Source organism: Sus scrofa, chromosome 16 (genome assembly GCF_054392235.1).
Source record: "Sus scrofa isolate SSC_HxYL_T2T_F1_AM1 chromosome 16, Sscrofa_HxYL_maternal_Yorkshire_Landrace_v2.0, whole genome shotgun sequence".
Taxonomy (NCBI): domain Eukaryota; kingdom Metazoa; phylum Chordata; class Mammalia; order Artiodactyla; family Suidae; genus Sus; species Sus scrofa.
In genome coordinates, this window is record NC_139398.1 from 87,720,669 (window position 1) to 87,738,570 (window position 17,902).

Below are 17,902 nucleotides of genomic sequence, written 5' to 3' on the forward strand. Positions count from 1 at the left end.
ATATCCCAAATTCCCTGAATCAAAATTGCAAAGCATTTGAAAAGGTAAATGGAGGGAGGGCGTGGTTGCTTGTTGCAGACTCCCCGGGCGGAAATCCTTTGTTCTTGCAGCTGTCCCCAGAGGTCAGGTCGAGGTGTTCCAGGAAACCTCCCAAAAGATACATGTTAGCTTCAGAGAGGAGTTGAAGCCTCCGTGGTGGGGGAAGGGCTGCCCCAGCGGGTCCTGCTGGGTTGCAAAGGCACACAGCTCTGCAGGAAGATCAGGTGCCCTCCAGCACTCCGTGCTCACTGGTTTTCTTGTTTGCATGGTGCCCAGTTGTGCTGATGGTGTGAGATCACACCTCCTCTGAGCGTGGGGAACTTGTGGAGCCCTCTTAAATGATAAAGTGCCAGGTAAGGACGTGATGTCGCGTGACTGCTCCCAGTTGTGAGCTGGTCCTCGGAATCATTTTTCACTTTGTAACTTCCTGGGGTTGGTGGGACAGGTGCTAACTAGGGGACATGGCTGGGCTTCGTGGGGATGGTACCAGTGACAGACCTCTTGAGAAGGGGGCTGGAGGAAGGGACCTGCCAGTCAGTGGCAATTCCTTAATTAACATCGCTGTTACCTTCTTTCGGTTTTTGTTTGTTTGTCTGTCTTTTTGCCTTTTCTAGGGCTGCTTCCCACGGCATATGGAGGTTCCCAGGTTAGGGGTCCAATCGGAGCTATAGGTGCCAGCCTACACCACAGCCACAGGAATGTAGGATCTGAGCCGCATCTGTGACCCACACCACAGCTCACGGCAATGCTGGATCCTTAACCCACTGAGCAAGGCCAGGGATTGAACCCGCAACCTCATGGTTCCTAGTGGGATTCGTTAACCACTGCGCCACGACGGGAACTCCAACTGGTTACCTACTTACCAAGGTTCTGCATTCCAGATTTTGTACACACTGTTGCATTTGAATTTTAGTAACAGTGATGTATTAAAGATGGTATGATGAAAAATTTTAACGTGTAAAGGTTGGAAGGTAGGAGAAACGAAACTCTGCTATCAGATGGTGTGACTGTGTACTTCCATAGATTGTTGGAATTTATAATAAGCATAGCCAGGTTGCTAAATTAAGGCAAAAACATTTTTAAAATTTGCTATCTATAAGCACAAGTTGGAAAATTAAATTCAAAAGGATGTTTAAAATGGCATAAAAACATCAAATATTTAAGAATAACACAAACCTATTTAAGCCTTCATGTAAAACACTATTAATGAGAGAAATTTACAGCAGTAAGTGGAAAAATGTACCATGTTTGCAGATGGGAAGATCCATTATTACATAGATACTAACTCTTCCAAAGGGATCTCTAGAGTCAGTGCAATTCCAATAAAAATGCCAATAGGGGGTGTGTGTGTGTGTGTGTGTGTGTGTGTGTGTGTGTGTGTAACTTGAAAAACGGATTCTGAAGGTTATATGGTTGGTTCTATGCCAAGACATTCTTGGAAAAAGAAGAGGCTGTGAACATTTTTCCTCCGAATAGTCAGCTTTACACAGGCTGTTCCAGCGTCCTGGGGCGCTGACAGAGACCCAGTGGGTGGTGGTTACACCGTTTACTTTGTGGCCTGTTACTGAGCTGTTGTTTGTTCCGTGCCGTCTCTTTGGGAAGGATGCACCGTAAAGCCACCGTGAGAGCAGAGGATAGGTGACGTCCTGAGGGGCACACGCCTCTTTGAAAGGCGGAGGGTTCCTGGTTCCTAGGCGTGGATCTCTTTTGTCCCTAAAGTAAATGATGACTTGATGAAGAAACAAAAGGCACGGATATGGACAGCTTTTGCCATTTCCACTAGGACAAGGCATCTGCTTTAAGCAGGTGATTTTCTGGGTTTGGGCTGAGCTAGAAATGGGCAGGATGAAAGGACAGCGTCTCTTCTCTCCTCCCCTTCCTTTCTCCTTCTCTCCCCTCCCCTTCCCCCCTCCCCTTCCCCTTCTCCCCTTCCCCCCTCCTCCCTTTCCCCCCTCCCCTTCCCCCCCTACCCCCCTCCCCTCCTCCCCTTCCCCCCTCCTCCCTTTCCCCCCTCCCCTTCCCCCCCACCCCCCCTCCCCTTCTCCCCCTTCCCCCCTCCCCTTCCCCCCCTTCCTGATCCTCCTCCCCCTTCCCTCCCATGCTCTTTCTCCCCCTCATCATCTTCCCCCTCCCCTCCTCCTCTTTCCCTCCCCCTCTCCCTCCCCCCTTCCCCTCCCCCCTCCCCTCTCTTCCCTCCCCTCCCCCTGGACACCAGTGGGCAGGGCTGCTCTGGGGCATGGTTCTCAGAGGTGCCTTCCTACAGACCCCGCTCAGGACTGCACGGTTACTGCCTGTGGATCTGAAGGTCGCTGGGGGCTGACGCCTGCTCACCAATGAGCTGCAAAAAAGCAACAGAGGAGAACTCACCCCACAACGGCTAAGTGCCCGGGACAAACACCTCGGCACTTTGACCTTGACAAGGTCACAGTCTTCATCTGGGCTTCCCTCATGGACATGCCTCCCCATGTGCAGGGAGGCATAGTTTTGTTTTGTTTGTTTGTTTTTGTTTTTGTTTGCTTTTTTAGGGCTGCACCTGTGGCATATGGAGGTTCCCAGGTTAGGGGTCTGATCAGAGCTACAGCTGCCAGCCTACACGCCACAGCCAGATCCGAGCTCATGGCAACGCCGGATCCTTAACTCACTGAACAAGGCCAGGGATCAAACCTGCGTCCTCATGGATGCTAGTCAGATTTGTTACCGCTGAGCTCCGACGGGAACTCAGCAAAGATTAATTTTAATTAAACTTACTTACTTTGAGTTCTTTTGAGGAGCGGTTTTAATACAGAAGAGTAAGAACAGTGCGTGTAGCTGGCATGATGTTAGTGAACAGTAGTGAAAGAAATCCAAGATTACACGAATCATAATTCCATTAAAACAGTTTTATATAAATACAGGGTAGTATCATACTGAAATTACAACTTTCGGCTTAATTTTCTTGACTTTTAAATCTTTGAGTTGTATTTAAATACATTATTTTATTGACGGTGGCATGCTTTTTTTTAACATAATAATTTTCTCTTCTGAAATAACTCATTTTATGTTCGGATAATAGGACTTCATATATTTTGAGCCTGTACCTTCGTAATAAAATGTAAAGCACTTAATCCCCTAAGCTGTACAATCTTTCTGTAACATCCACGGGGAATTTGTAGGTATTAAATTAGCTACACGGGGGCTTTGAAAATAGTCTTCGAATGCTGTAAAAAGATAGTGAGAAATTGAGAACGATAGTAAGGATTATAAGAAAAAAATTAATAATCCGAGATAGCCTACGAAGATTCAAGTAAGGTTTATTTCTATTTCCTACTTATTTGGAATTTCTTGGGGGAAGGTGCTGCCCATGGAATGTCACTGCCAGGGTCGCACTGTGGTTGTCGCATGACTGAGCTCTTACAGGAGTGCCTGGGGTTTACCAGCCTGCGGGGTTTTCGGGGCTGTGACTTCATCTCAGCTGCTTCTCTGGCGACCAGACTGACCGCTTCTGCGGGGATGCTAGGCTGTGAATCTTAGCTACGTAGAGTCTACAGGTTTTCTATGTTTCCTGAATACAACAAAATTGTGGAGATTGTGAACTAAACACTCATTTGCACCTGGTTATCGGTGTCCATTCAGATTGTCAAGAAGCTTGGTCCACTCGAACACAAGCGGCCCATTGTGATGACTGAGAAGGATGGAGAGTGGTGTTATGTCCTTCGGAAACGGTGGAAAAGAATCCTGATATTTGTACATTTCTCCACCTGCTCAAATAATAAATTCAAAAGTAAGATGGTAGGAAACTCCCCATCCCAGCCACCGAAGACACCAAATTAAAAAGCAAGCTGAGGAGTTCCCGTCGTGGCGCAGTGGTTAACAAATCCGACTAGGAAACTTGAGGTTGCAGGTTCGGTCCCTGCCCTTGCTCAGTGGGTTAACGATCTGGCGTTGCTGTGAGCTGTGGTGTAGGTTGCAGACGTGGTTCAGATCCCATGTTGCTGTGGCAGTGGTGTAGGCCAGTGGCTACAGCTCTGATTAGACCCCTAGACTGGGAACCTCCATATGCCTCGAGAGTGGCCCAAGAAATAGCAAAAAGACAAAAAATAAAAAAAAAGCAAGCTGATAGATTTTTGTTTGTTCGTTTTGTTTTAGGTTTTTTTTTTTTTTTTTTTTTTTAGGGCCAAATCCGCGGCATATGGAAGTTCTCAGGCTAGGGGCCGAATCACAGCCGTAGCTGCCAACCTGCACCACAGCCATAGCAACATGGGATCCGAGCCACATCTGCCATCTACACCACAGCTCACGGCAACGCTGGATCCTTAACCCACTGAGTGAGGCCAGGGATGGAACCTGCCTCCTCGTGGATGCTAGTCGGATTCGTTTCTTCGGCACCGCAACAGAAACTCCCTGTATTTTCTGTCCAAGGCTGTCATTAGAAAAAAGCCCAGATGCTGACCTGCTCCCAAGAAAGGCAGGGTTCCGGTTATAAGGAGAGAAAGCATGTGTCTTACCCTTGGCAGTATTTCTGGCCTTAAGTTGAGAGCAAGTGAGGAAATTGTTTATAAATACCTTCTTAGAGGAGAGAGTGGGACCTCAAATATTGAATTTGCTTCTGAACACCGTGTGAGGAGCCTGGCACACACTGCGGTTAAATATTTGCTGAATGAATGATTAACAAAGTTATCTAGAGTTGCTCTCCTTTTTTTTTTCTTAACCCTCCATTCATTTGAAAGCTATTTTCTCTTTAAGTCTACGATACTCACAGACCAGTGCACAAGCACAAATGGGGGTTTAGTCAACGATACAGTGAAACACCACAAAACTCTCACCAAAGTCAGACAGAAAACAGTCCTGATCCGCTCAGGCTGCTGTAACGAAGTACGGCAGACTGGGCGGCCGGGCTGTTCATAAACAACTGACATTGATGTCTCCCGGCTCTGGAGGCTGAAAGTTCATGGTCATGGGCCTGCGTGGTGGGGGAGTGTCGGGAGACGAGTTTCTACAATCTTTCCCTAGCCTCTCTGTTTCTATTTTCTATGCTAAAAACCCCATCCTGTCCTGCTTTACCTTACCCCGTATTCCTGCTTGACAAACAGTGGCAGTGCTGGGAAATGACTTCAGCTTAAGAACAAAGACCCAAAGGCATCAGCTATTCCTGTGGTCAGCTGAATAGGACATAATGCGCTGGTCTAGGCCCGCCGGACCCGTGCAGAGAGGCCCGCCGTGTGCACAGCCTGCTGGGTCCTGTTAAGATAAGAGGAAGATGAGCCTCGTGGCCCCAGGGGTTCATGAGGGGTGTTAGCAGAGTAGCATCAGCAGGGAGACGGAGGTGCAAACCCAGGCACGCTGTCTGCAGGAGCACAGTGGTGATTCTCTAGAATGCTCTGCATCGGTAGCGGACGCCACGCTTCCTCAATGCTAGTGATGGTTCAGTGCCTGAAGGTCAGAATAAAAGCTTAATCAGCAACCGGCTCTGTGACTTTTAAAATAATTAAAAAAACCCTACATCCTGCACCTACAGCCCCCTCCTCACTGAGGTCATCCTCCAGAGCACAGTAAGGGCAGTGTGGTTTCTTAAGGCGGCGCTCTTGGTCCCTGAGACCTTGAGTCCCCCGGTTCGGTTCTCACCTTTACTTAAGATAAATGTCTCTGTGTCTTGTTTTCTGTTAACTTTTTCTTAAGTTTCACAGCACCCGTTCTTCCGCCCCAACCTGCGGAGCTCAGCAGGGCAGGGCCGCCTTCTTCTGAATTCTCGCTCTGTCCTCATATGTTGGGAAAGATGAGGGCGGTTTCCGGGGCCTCTTTTATAAGGACTTTCATTGCATTCAGGTGGCCTCCGATGTGCTGCCAAAGGCCTGGGATCCAAAGAGCAGCTCTTGGTCATTAGGTTTCTGACAATGAATTTGGGGGCACAAAATATGCAGACCCTAACGAAACATTTCCAGCCCCCCCAAACCAGCCGTGTCCCTTCCCCATCAGGGCCCTCCCGCTAAAAGCCACCCACATGCGGGCCGTTGCTGTGACCCCCTCCTGGCTTCTCTTTAAGGCTATACCCGCAGGCACAGTCCTTAAGCCCGAGCGCTGTTTTGTTTGCTTTTGTCTTTCTAAGTGGACTCCATCGGTCCGTTTCCTTTCACGCTGGGCTTCTTTGGGCGCCTTCCGTGAGCATCGTTACTGGTCTTGCCGCACGCCGTCCAGTTCGCTCATCTCCTCGGCTGTTCAGCATCCGTCATTCGGATGCGCAGCAAATGATTTGATGATTCTACTGTTAATGGACCTCTGGGCTGTGGACGTGGCTTTGGCTCTTGGAAAGATCACTGCGTCACTGCTCTTGGGCCCTGTCACCGGTGCACGCGGTTCTGTAGAAGGGTCCCCAAAGGCAGTGCTGCTTCCCCCTCCCCCTGCCCTGCCCCTCCCCCTTCCTCCCGCTCTGCCCTGGGCTGTGCATAGAACACAGACAACACATGCCCATTCGTTTGGGGGCATGGCACCTGTCCCTCCGCATGGGCACAGCATGGCCCTAAAGCGTGGACCGCTTATCTCCTGGCTGGCCCCATTCGGGCCCCAAGATCACCTTCTCCACCTCTGCCCCATTGAAAGCAAAGGGAAAGGAATGAGTCACCCTAGGCTTTGCAGTGTGGGAACTGCAAGGATGAAGGGGCTTGAGTAGATACAGATGTTATCAGGTCCTCATCTGAAGCATCAAGGCAAGTTGTCACATGGGCATCTAGGAGGATTTCAGCGCTGGAATTGTGAATAACTTAATGGCTCAAAATATTTAATGAGATTGAATTATAATTTTAAAACTTACGTAATTACAGCTTTATATAACTTTGATTAAGTTTTTAGTTTATTAATTACAATTTGTGTTTGACCTCTAATTGTAAAACATGTTTAAAATATTTTAGAAGAAAAATAACTTTTTTTGAGAAAATTCACATAATGTACTTTGAAATTGTCAATGAGACGTAGTTTTTTTTTTTTTTTTTTTTTTTTTTTTTTTAGGGCCAACCTGTGGCATATGGAAGTTCCCATGGTAGGGGTCGAATCAGAGCTGTAGCCACCAGCCTACAACACAGCCACAGCAATGCGGGATCCGAGCTGCATCTGCGACCGAAACAACAGCTCACAGCAACGCCAGATCATCGAGCCACAGAGTGAGGCCATGGATCGAACCTGCATCCTCGCGGATACCAGTTGGGTGTATTACTGCTGGGCCACAAAGGGAACTCCGGTCCTCGTGTTTTTTTTTTTTTTTTTTTTTTCATGAATATATATTCAAATTAATACTGTTCAAATAGCACTTCTTTGTATGTTTTAATTTGAATTATATATTATAAACTAAAAGATTACTTTAGATCATGGAGAGTAAATGTTAGTCAATTTCTTTTGTTGGAATAAAAAATACGAAAGTGGGGCTCAGAAATAGAAAGCTGAAAAGGAAATCGGAAATTCTTCAGAAAAGGATGTCTGCATAAATTTAAAAAGAATCTGGGAACAACGAAATTGAGCAGACTTCTATAGAGTGGGACGCCCATGAAATTTGCACACAATATTATACATTTTATAATTAGATTTAACTATTGAAAAAAATGAAAACAAGGAAGAAAATTATAATCACCAAATACGAAACGTAAACAGGTCAGATAAAAACCTCTTTATAGTCATTATCAAAGGGGGATTGAATTTTTGATCATTGAGAATGGAAGAGAATATTTCTTATCAAAAATCGCAACTGGAAGCAACAGACACGGCTCTAGCCTGCTGTTAGAAGATGAAGAAAACGATATTCATGAAATCGGCAAATTGGGCAAGAAAGATGAAGCCTCGTCACGTCATTTTGATAGTGTGTGAGTGTTTCTAGCCAGCGCAATCTGATTCACATTGATGCCTCTGATTTTCCTTGGTGAGCCTGACAGAAAATTGAGTCCTTTCCATCACAATTATTTCGAGTGGAAAAAGAACGTGAAGAAAGCAACTTTTATATTTTAAGTTTGCAGGCAGAGTATTTTGTAACAAATTTTGTCATACTTTATGACCTAGCTTTGGCTGAGATTGTATCTGCGGCTGGAAACATCCATGCTCTTTATTGTAAAACATAAAACATCCCTTGCACATAAAAATCACACATTGCACACATGTGTAATGACAACCGGGGAAAGTCTGAATAAACAGCCAACAGCGAGTGTTGAAGACGCAGGAACATTGAAGCACGTTGATGTAATGTTCTTTTCTTCCTTTCTTTTTTTTAGGAAACTCATTCCATTTTTATTAATCTGTGCACAGTAGAATATCCATCAGAATTTACCTTTAAAATATTTTTTTATTAAAGTATAGTTGATTTACAATGTTGTACCAATTTTTGCTGTACAGCAAAGTGGCCCAATAATACATATACACACATTTTTTCTCATACTGATGTAATGTTTTTAAAGAATAATAGTATCTGCTCAATATTTAGCAAGCATGGTGATTTTTTTTTGTGATGCTACGTGTACAGTATTTATGGAAAACAACAGCAATCTCATAGTTTTGTAGACATGCTTGCAAAATTAGATAATAGGATGAACCTGGAATGCAGACAAAAAAAAAAAATCATATGAATGTTACCAAGGGAGAAATATTCAAAAGAGAACCCTACTAACATAAAAGAAAAATCATACGTAAATGTTTAAAAAATTAAATAGTATTTCCATAAACTGTCCCAAAGACGCATGTTCTGTTGAGCAAGTAACGTTTACGGAATTTAGTGTTAACTCCAGAAAGAAGAAAACAGACATTAAACTCAGTGGCTGTCATTGGTTTTATAGCTATGGTAAAATGTGTGGGCTTTGGCAAAGGAAAAGTCTGATGAACAGTTTTAGTTTCAGGCATTGATATAAAGGATGATTAAATGTCCAGAGTCAGGGCAGTAATAACACTGGTAAAGAGAAAAGTGTACAAATCAGAATTTTGGCTGAAAATCCATTTGTTTCCAGGAGTCATGACCCAGCTGTACCCATAGTGATAACATTCTTGGAGCAAGGAATGCGATAATTATATACGCTGTCTTCCAGATCTTCCCAGAAATAGAAAATCTTATCGCATTTGACCTTTCAACCCTTCTCGACAACACAAAGGGCATGCCAAATCGATTCTGCTAGAGCAATCAGACTTTGTTTTCACAAGATCAAACACTGGAAGAGTGAAGTCAAATGAGGATCCGCAAATGGGGGAGTTCCCGTCGTGGGACAGCGGAAATGAATCCGACTAGGAACCATGAGGATGCGGGTTCGATCCCTGGCCTCGCTCAATGGGTTAAGGATCTGGTGTTGCCGTGAGCTGTGGTGTAGGTTGCAGATGCGGCTCGGATCTGGCATTGCTGTGGCGGTGGCGTAGGACCCCTAGCTTGGGAAGCTCCATGTGCCGCGGGTGCTGCCCTAGAAAGACAAAAAAAAAAAAAAAAAAAGGATCCTCAAATAAAAAGTTAATGTGGTCTTTAGCATACAAAAGAAACGAATGCTGAAGCTGTACCATCCACAGTTAGTGGGTAGGAACTAGTGCTTGTTAATGATATGTATTAAAATGCCTCTAAAAAAATCCAAAGCTAAGTTTAAGCATATTGCTTTTAGAATTGAAATAGTTTTGAATTTTTTTTTTTTTTTTTAGAAAAAAGTAGCTTTTGCTCATGCGGCACATGCACTGAAAGTGACATTCCCATAAAATGTGAAAAGATAGGGAGTCCCCTGGTGGCACAGCAGGTTAAGGATCCAGCATTGTGGCTTGGATCACAGCTGTGGCTCAGGTGCCATCCTTGGCCAGGGAACTTCTTCATGCTGCAGGCATGGCCTGGAAAAAAAAAAAAAAAAAAAAAAAAAAAAAAAAAAAAAAGGGAAATGTTAGTACCAGGAAATAAAAATGTTTGAGGATGCTCGTGTGTTAATGATTCTTAAATTGTGTCTATTGTCAATCCCGACACCATCTCAACTGAAGAGACAGCTGAATAAATTGAGCTGCATTCTGTCAGTCTGGCTTTTCTTTCTAATGTTCCAGAATTGAACAATTTAAAAGAAGGACTTAAGAAATTAAGTTAATAAAGGAGTTCCCGTTGTGGCGCAGAGGAAGCCAACTAGTATCCATGAGGATGTGGGTTTGATCCCTGGCTTTGCTCAGTGGATCGGGGATCCGGCATTGCCAGGAGCTGTGGTGTAGGTTTCAGACATGGTTTGGATCCGGTGTTGCTGTGGCTGTGGTGTAGGCTGGCAGCTGTAGCTCTGACTTGACCCCTAGGCTAGGAACCTCCCTAACCTGGGAACTTCCACATACTGCAGGTGCGGCCCTAAAAAAAAATAAAGTTAATAAAGAATTAAGCAAAGCAAATACCAAAAAATTAAGGAATTTTGATTGTCACTTTAGAGTATATTTTTAAAAATAAACTTTTAATTGTGCAATAATTTGGGGAGAAAAATTTTTGACAGAAAAATGGTGAAGATAGTGCAGGCTTCCCATATACCTCATAGCCAGTGGGCCCCCCCCCCATTATTAGTGTTTATGTTAGTGTGATGTATTTGTCAAAATTAATGAACCAGTATTGACAGGTTATTAACTAAAGCCCAGACTCTCTTCAGATTTTCTGAGTTTTTACCGAATGTCTTTTTCTGTCCCAGGGTCCCATCCAGGATATGCCATGTCACCTGTAGTCAGCCTGTCTCCATAGGTTCTGCTAGGCTGTTCCATTTTTTTCCGATTTTCCTTGTATAAATGGCCTTGACAGTTTTGAGGAAAGCTCATCAGGTATTTGGTAGAAGGTCCTTTAATTGGGATTCGTCTGATGTTTTTCTCCCGCGTAGCTTGGGGTTCTAGGTTTTGGGGAGGAAGACCACAGACCTAAAGTGTCATTCTCACCACTTAACATCAAGGGTGCACGTGGTCAGCGCGATGATCTCTGTTGACATTGACCTTGAACACCTGCGTGAGGTCCTACGCGGCCGTTCCCTCCACACGGTGCTCTTTGGAACGAAGTCCCTGTGTCCAGCCCACACGTCCGTGTGGAGAGTGATGCTCCACCGCTCTGAGGACGGATCGTCTGCCTAAGTTCTCTGGAATTCTTCTGCAGGAGAAACTTGTCTACGCTGCTCCATAAGTTTATTTATTCCTTGGTTTATTTATAGCAATAAGGACTTAACGGCTTATTTTTTTTATACTTTGGGTTATAGTTCTATACTGCTTTGTTCACTGTGCTGCTCAAATTGGTCCTGCCATGACCATTAAGAACTCTTTAGTGGGCTCTATGACCTTTGATACACGTCCACCATCATTTTTAATTCAATTCCATTAATTATCGTATTAGTATTTAGCACGTCCTTGCTTCCTGGCTCTACAAGAGGCTCAAGGTTTATCTTGTGTATTTCTTGCCCCAGTCCTGAGACCAATCATTTTCCCCAGGAGTCCTGAGTCCTGGGTGCTTTGTTGCAGGGTAGTATTAGAAACCAGGATTGGGGCGCTAGATGTGGTTTTTCCTTGTAGGACAAGGGGGTCCTACACAAGGGGTGTTCTCGCTTCTAGATGCTCTGATCTGACAGAGCAAGGAAATATATGCGAGTATCCGAACTTGCAGAGAAATACATGGCTATAAGTCATCCATCTGAAGCTGAACATGAGTTCATGTCTTCAGCTCTGATCCACTCCCGCCTGTATTATTCTGGCCACTTCTCCACTGATACAGTGATTACAGAATGGTTAGCCTGTGCTCCTGTTGGAAACAACTCTATCACAGTGTTTATGTACAGTTCTTGTTGACTTCCAAATTTAGGCTCCATTCATTTTCCCCGTTACTTAGGTTAGCACTTCTTAAATGTGGCAATTCTGCACACCTGTAAAAAATACTTAGATTCTTTTGCCCCAGTCTGCCTTCTACCCTGGGACCCTACAACCTCCTGAGTGATTAATTTTTCTGAGTACAGGGTGAACTCCGTTGTTTAATGTCTTCATACGCTTTTTTTTTCCCCAGAATATCGTATCGTTGGAGCCATCCTTTTCAGATTTGGGATCTTCCACTCAGCAATATGCATTCATGTCTTTGTGCGGCTTAATAGCATTCATTTTTATTTCAGAATCATATTGCACTGAGGCAGGTACCCTAGTTTGTCTCTCCGTTCACCCGTTGGAGGACATCTTGGTTGCTTCTAGTCTTGGATGATTATGGATAAAGCTGCTGTAAACATTTGCATGCACGTTTTTGTATGCACCAAAGTTTCCACATTGGCTGGGTAAACACTTAGGAATCTGGTCGCTGAATCCTATGGTAAGACGAGTTCAGCTTAATAAGGACCTGTGAAACGGTCTTCCGAAATGGCCTTTCCATTTTTCATGCTCATGAGCAATGAATGAGTTCCTGTGGCTCTGTGTCTCTGCCAGCATTTACTCTTGTCAGTTTTCTGGATGGTAGCCAAGTCTAGCCAATGTCGTCATTCTAATAAGTAGGTAGTGGTATCTCATTATTGTTTTAATTTGCATTTCCCCAATGGAAAATCATGTCGAGCATTTTTAGTATGCGTATTTGCCATCTGTGAATTTTCCTTGGTGAAGTGTCTGCATATTTTTCCCCATTAAAAAAGTTGAGTTGTTCTCTTAGTTTTGGGTTTTACATGTCTTTGTATATTTCAAGGGCAAGCCTTTTATCAGATATGTGCCTTGAAAATATTTCCTCCCAGTTTATGGGTAGTATTTTTATTCTCTTTACAGTGTCTTTTAGACAACAGATGTTTAACATTTTATTGAAGTCCAAATTATGCATTTGATTTTTTTCTTTCATGGATCATGCTTTCTCTGTTGTAACTAAAACCACATCACCAAACTTATGCTCTCATAATTTTTTCCTATTATTTTTTCTACTGGTTTTATGGTTTTGCATTTTACATTTAGAGTTATGCACTATTTTTTTATGAAAGTTTTAAGACCTGTGCCTAGGCTTCCCCCCCCCCAATAATGACATCCAATTATTCTAGCATCATTTGTTGAAAAAGTATCTTTTTTTTGAATATTGAATTTCCCTTGCTCCTTGGTCAAATTTCTGGTGACTCTATTTGTATGGTCGTATGGCCCTATTCTGTTCCATTTATCTATTTGTTTATTCTTTTTTTCGAATTTTTTTCGGGAGGTCTTTTTTGTCTTTTTAGGGTTGCACCTGCAGCATATGGAGGTTCCCAGGCTAAGGGGTCCAATCGGAGCTGTAGCTGCTGGCCTACACCACAGCCACAGCCACAGCAACCTACACCAAGACTCTGCAACCTACACCACAGCTCACGGCAACACCAGATCTTTAACCCCCTGAGCGAGGCCAGGGATTGAACCTGCTACCTCATGGTTCCTCCATGATGGGAACTCTCTTTTTTTTTGGAATTTTTTGAGGAATTTCCATACTGTTTTCCATAGGGGCTTCATCAATTTACATTTCAACCAGGGGCACATGAGGCTTCCTTCCACTTCCTCTCCAGCGTTACTTGTTTTCCACTTCCTCTCCAGTGTTACTTGTTTTCCTTTTTTCTTTTTCGGAGGCATATGGAGGTTCCTGGGCTAGGGGTCCAATGGGAGCTGCAGCTGCCAGTCTCTGCCTCTGCCACAGCTACACTGGATCCAAGCCACATCTGAGACCTATGCTGCAGATTGCAGCATAGCCAGATCCTTAACCCACTGAGGGAGGCTAGGAATCATGCTGCATCCTCATGGACACTATATTGTGTCCTTAATCTGCTGAGCCACAACGGGGACTCCTATTGGTTTATTCTTTTGCCAACACTATGCTTTCTTAATTCCTGTCGTTTGAGAGTAAAAGCTTTTTTTTTTTTTTTTTTTTTTCTCTTTTTTTGTCACGCCCACAGCATGTGGAAGTTCCCCAGGCTTGAGATCAAAACTGTGCCACAGCTGCAGCCTGCACCACACTGGATCCTTAACCCAATGCCCCACAAGGGAACTTCCAGTAAATCTTAAATTGAGTATTGTGAGTCTTCCAAGCTTGTCCTTCTTTAGTATTTTATGGTCTATTCTAGGTTTTTGGCCTTTTGATATCAACTTTAAAATTAGTTTGTTGACAGATACAAAATAGCCTATCAGGATTTTGACCAAAATTGCCTCTTATCTGTGGACTGGGTTGGGAAGTATTGACGTCTTAACAAACTTCTTATCCATCCATAAGAAATATCTTTCCATTTATTTAGGCTTTCCTTGATTTTTTCATTAGTAATTTACATTCTTTGACTTGCAAACTCTGTAGATATAATTTTTTTAGATTTATATCTAGTCATTTCATATTTGATGCTATTGTAAATGATATTGGTATTAGTTAGGGTTCTCTAGAGCAACGTGACCCATAGATTGTGTGGGTTTTCTTTCTCTTTGTCTCTCTTTCCTTCACATCCTTCCTCCCTCCCTCTTTTCTTTCTTTCCTTCCTTCCTTCCTTTCTTTCTTTCGTCTCTCTCTGTCTCTCTGTCTCTCTCTCTCCCCCTCTCCATTCTTCCTTCCCTGAAATTGGCTCATATGATCACAGAGGCTTGGTAGGTTCAAAGTCTGTAGGGTAGGTGAGCAGGCTGCAGATCTAGGGAAATTTGCTGTTTGAGTGCAAATGAGTCTGCTGCTGGAATTCCTACTTGCCCAGAGATGCTCAGATTTTGTTCTATTAAAACTTTCAGTTGAAGGAATCAGGGTATCCACATTATGGAGATAATCTCTTACTCAAAATGCACTGATTTCAATGTTAACCTTACCCCAAAACATTCTTCACAGAAATAGCCAGAATGTTTGACCAAATATCTGAGCACTCTGGCCCAGTCAAGTTGACACATAAAATTAACCATCACAGTCTTTTTTTAAAAGAAAATTTCAAATTCTAATCATTTACTGCTAGGTTATAGGAAAGCAATAGAATTTCCTATTTTAAGTGTGCATTTTTTTTTTGGTCTTTTGTCTTTTTAGGGCCACATCTGCGACATATGAAGGTTCTCAGGCTAGGGGTCAAATCGGAGCTACGGCTGCCAACCTATACCACAGCCACAGCCATGTGGGATCTGATCCGTGTCTTCGACCTACACCACAGCTCATGGCAACGCTGAATCCTTAACCCACTGAGCAAGACCAGGGATTGCACCTGCGTCCTCATGGACACCAGCTGGGTTCGTTAACCACTGAGCCACGATGGGAACTCGTAAGTGTGCATTCTGAAACCTTGATCTACTTGCTTATTAGTTCCAGGACTGTTTTTGTTGAGATTTTCTACATAGATAATTTTTAAGACAGTTTTACTTATGTCTTTCCAGTCTGTATACATCTACCTCTTTTTCTTTCATTATTGAACCAGCTGAAATTTTCAGTACAATGATAAATATGAACAGTGAGAGAAGACTTCATTATCTTATTCCTGATCTTAGGGGAAAAGTGTCCAGTTTCTCATCCTTAAGCTGCGGATAGCTTTAGATGTTTGGGTGTTGTTCTCTCTCTAGTTTGCTGGGAGTTTTATAATAAAGAGACATTGGATTTTTCCAAGTGTCTTTTCTGTCAATGGGTGTGATCAAGTGATTTTTCTTCTTTAGCCTGTTCATATGGAAGATTACCTTGATTTATTTTTGAAGATTGAACCAGCCTTGAATGCCTGAAATAAATCCAGCTTTGTGGTGTCCAGTTCTTTTTATAAATTGATGTATAGACATTTGATTTGCTAATAGTTGGCGATTTTTTTGCATTTATACTTATAATAGATATTGGCTGTAGTTTTCCTTTCTTTTAGTGTCTTTAACTGCTTTGACTATTGAGGTAATGCTGACTTGTAGATGAGTTAGGATATGTTCCCTCTGTTTTTATTTCCAGAGGATATTATGGAGAACTACTATTGTTTCTTCCTTAAGTGTTTGGTGGAATTCACCAATGAAACCATGGGGGTCCATTGCTTCCTTTTTTTTTTTGGAAGGTTATTCATTAGTGATTCAGTTTCTTTAATAGACAGCAGGATATTCAAGTTTCCTATTTCTCCTTGTGTCTTTTGGTAGTTTGTGCCTCTCAAAGAAATTTTATTCTTTGCAGCTACATTATCAAATTTTGGGACAGAGAGTTATTTATAGTATTCTGTGTTTTTTTTTTTTTTTTTTTTTTTTTTTTTTTTTTTTTTTTTTTAAATGGCTGCACCTGTGGCATATGGACATTCCCCAGGCTGGGACTCAAACCCACACCTTCCTGAGCGGCTGCAGTCAGATTCTAACCCACTGTGCCTCAGCAGGAACTCTGATAGTATTCTTTTTACATTTTTTTCTTTTTAGGGCCACACCTGTGGCATATGGAAGTTCCCAGGCTAGGGGTGGAATTGGAGCTGCAGCTGCTGGCCTGCACCACAGCCACAGCAATGCAGGATTGAAGCCACGTCTGCGACCTACACCACAGTTCATGGCAATGTCGGATCCTTAACCCACTGAGCAAGGCCAGGGATCTAAGTGCAACCTCATGGTTCCTAGTTGGATTCCTTTCCCCTGCACCATGATGGGAACTCCTTTCTTTCATTTCTTATATTGGTGATTTGTATTCTTTATCCCCCCAACATTATCTTGGCTAGTGATTTGTCAATTTTATTTATCTTTTCAAAGAACTAGCTTTTGGATTCCTTGATTTTATTTCTTTGATGGTTTTGCTAAATCCCATACATTTTGCTGTGTTGTATATTTTCATTTTCATTTAGCACAAAATACTTTTTAATTTCTCTGAGATTTCTTCCTGACCTATGAGTTCTTTAGAAGTATGCTGTTTAATTTCCAAATATTTGGAAGATGTCCAGCTATGTTTGTTATTGATTTCTAATTTAATTCCACTTTAGTCTGTACTGTGTATGATTTCTATTCTTTAAAATGTAAGGTATTTTTCATGACCCTAGAATGCGGCTTATCTTGGTGAAAGTTCCATGTCAGCTTAGGAAGAATGTGTATTCTATTAGCTTTGAATGATATATTCTAAAAATGTCAATTGGATCAAGTTGATTGATGGTGTTGTTCCTATTATCTGTATATTTACTGATTTTCTGCCCACTTGCTCTATCAGTTACTGAGAGGGAGTGCTGAAGTCTCCAACTCTAGTAGTGGAGTTGTCTGTTTCTTCTTTCATTTCCGTTAGTTTTTTTTTTTTTTTTGTATGTGTATTTTGATTTCCTGTCATGTGTTTATCATTACGTCCTCCTGGAGAATCCAGTCCTTTGTCTTTATTTAATGTTCCTCTTTATCACTGTAATTGTCTTTGTTCTGAAATCTGCTTTGTCTGAACTATTTATAGCTAGTACAACTTTTTTACTCTTTGGTCTTAGCATCATATAATTTTCTCCATCTCTTCAATTTTAACTTGCTTGAATCTTTATATATAACATGTGTTTTTTTGGTAGACAACAAAGAACTGGGTGGTTTTTATTCTTTTATGTTATTTTATTTTTTGTCTTTTTAGGGCTCATCCATGGCATATGGAGGTTTCCAGGCAAGGGGTCCAAGTGGAGCTGTAGCCACCAGCCTACGCAACGCCAGATCTGAGCTGCATCTGTGACCTACACCGTAGCTCACGGCAATACCAGATCTTTAACCCACTGAGCAAGGCCAGGGATTGAACATGCATCCTCATGGATACTAGTCGGGTTCATTAACTGCTGAGCCATTGTTGGATTAATAGCTTCTCTTTTTCATATCTAATAATTTTTCACGTTATGCTGATATTTTGGATAGAACATTATAGAAACTGGATTTCGATATCTTCCTGTACAGGATGTAGTATCTGTTCTGGAAGACAGTTAAATTATTGGGCCAATGTCTCAATCCTGTTGAGAGGTGGTTTAAGGCTTTGTAAGGAACAGATTATTCAGATTTTGCTCTTGGTCAGAGGGTGGATCTGTTCATC

At 42.7% G+C, this 17,902-nt stretch overlaps 1 long non-coding RNA gene across 5 annotated transcripts in view; it reads left to right on the top strand.

Moving 5' to 3' along the window:
- The first annotated feature begins 203 nt into the window (after nt 1-203).
- The window catches only part of LOC102159490 (uncharacterized), a 56,870-nt gene continuing 39,171 nt past the window's right edge, over nt 204-17,902 (top strand). For all 5 annotated transcript variants that reach the window (XR_014830761.1, XR_014830760.1, XR_014830762.1 and 2 more), the window contains exon 1: nt 204-392. This is a non-coding gene — a long non-coding RNA (uncharacterized LOC102159490). The remainder of the gene's footprint in view (nt 393-17,902) is intronic.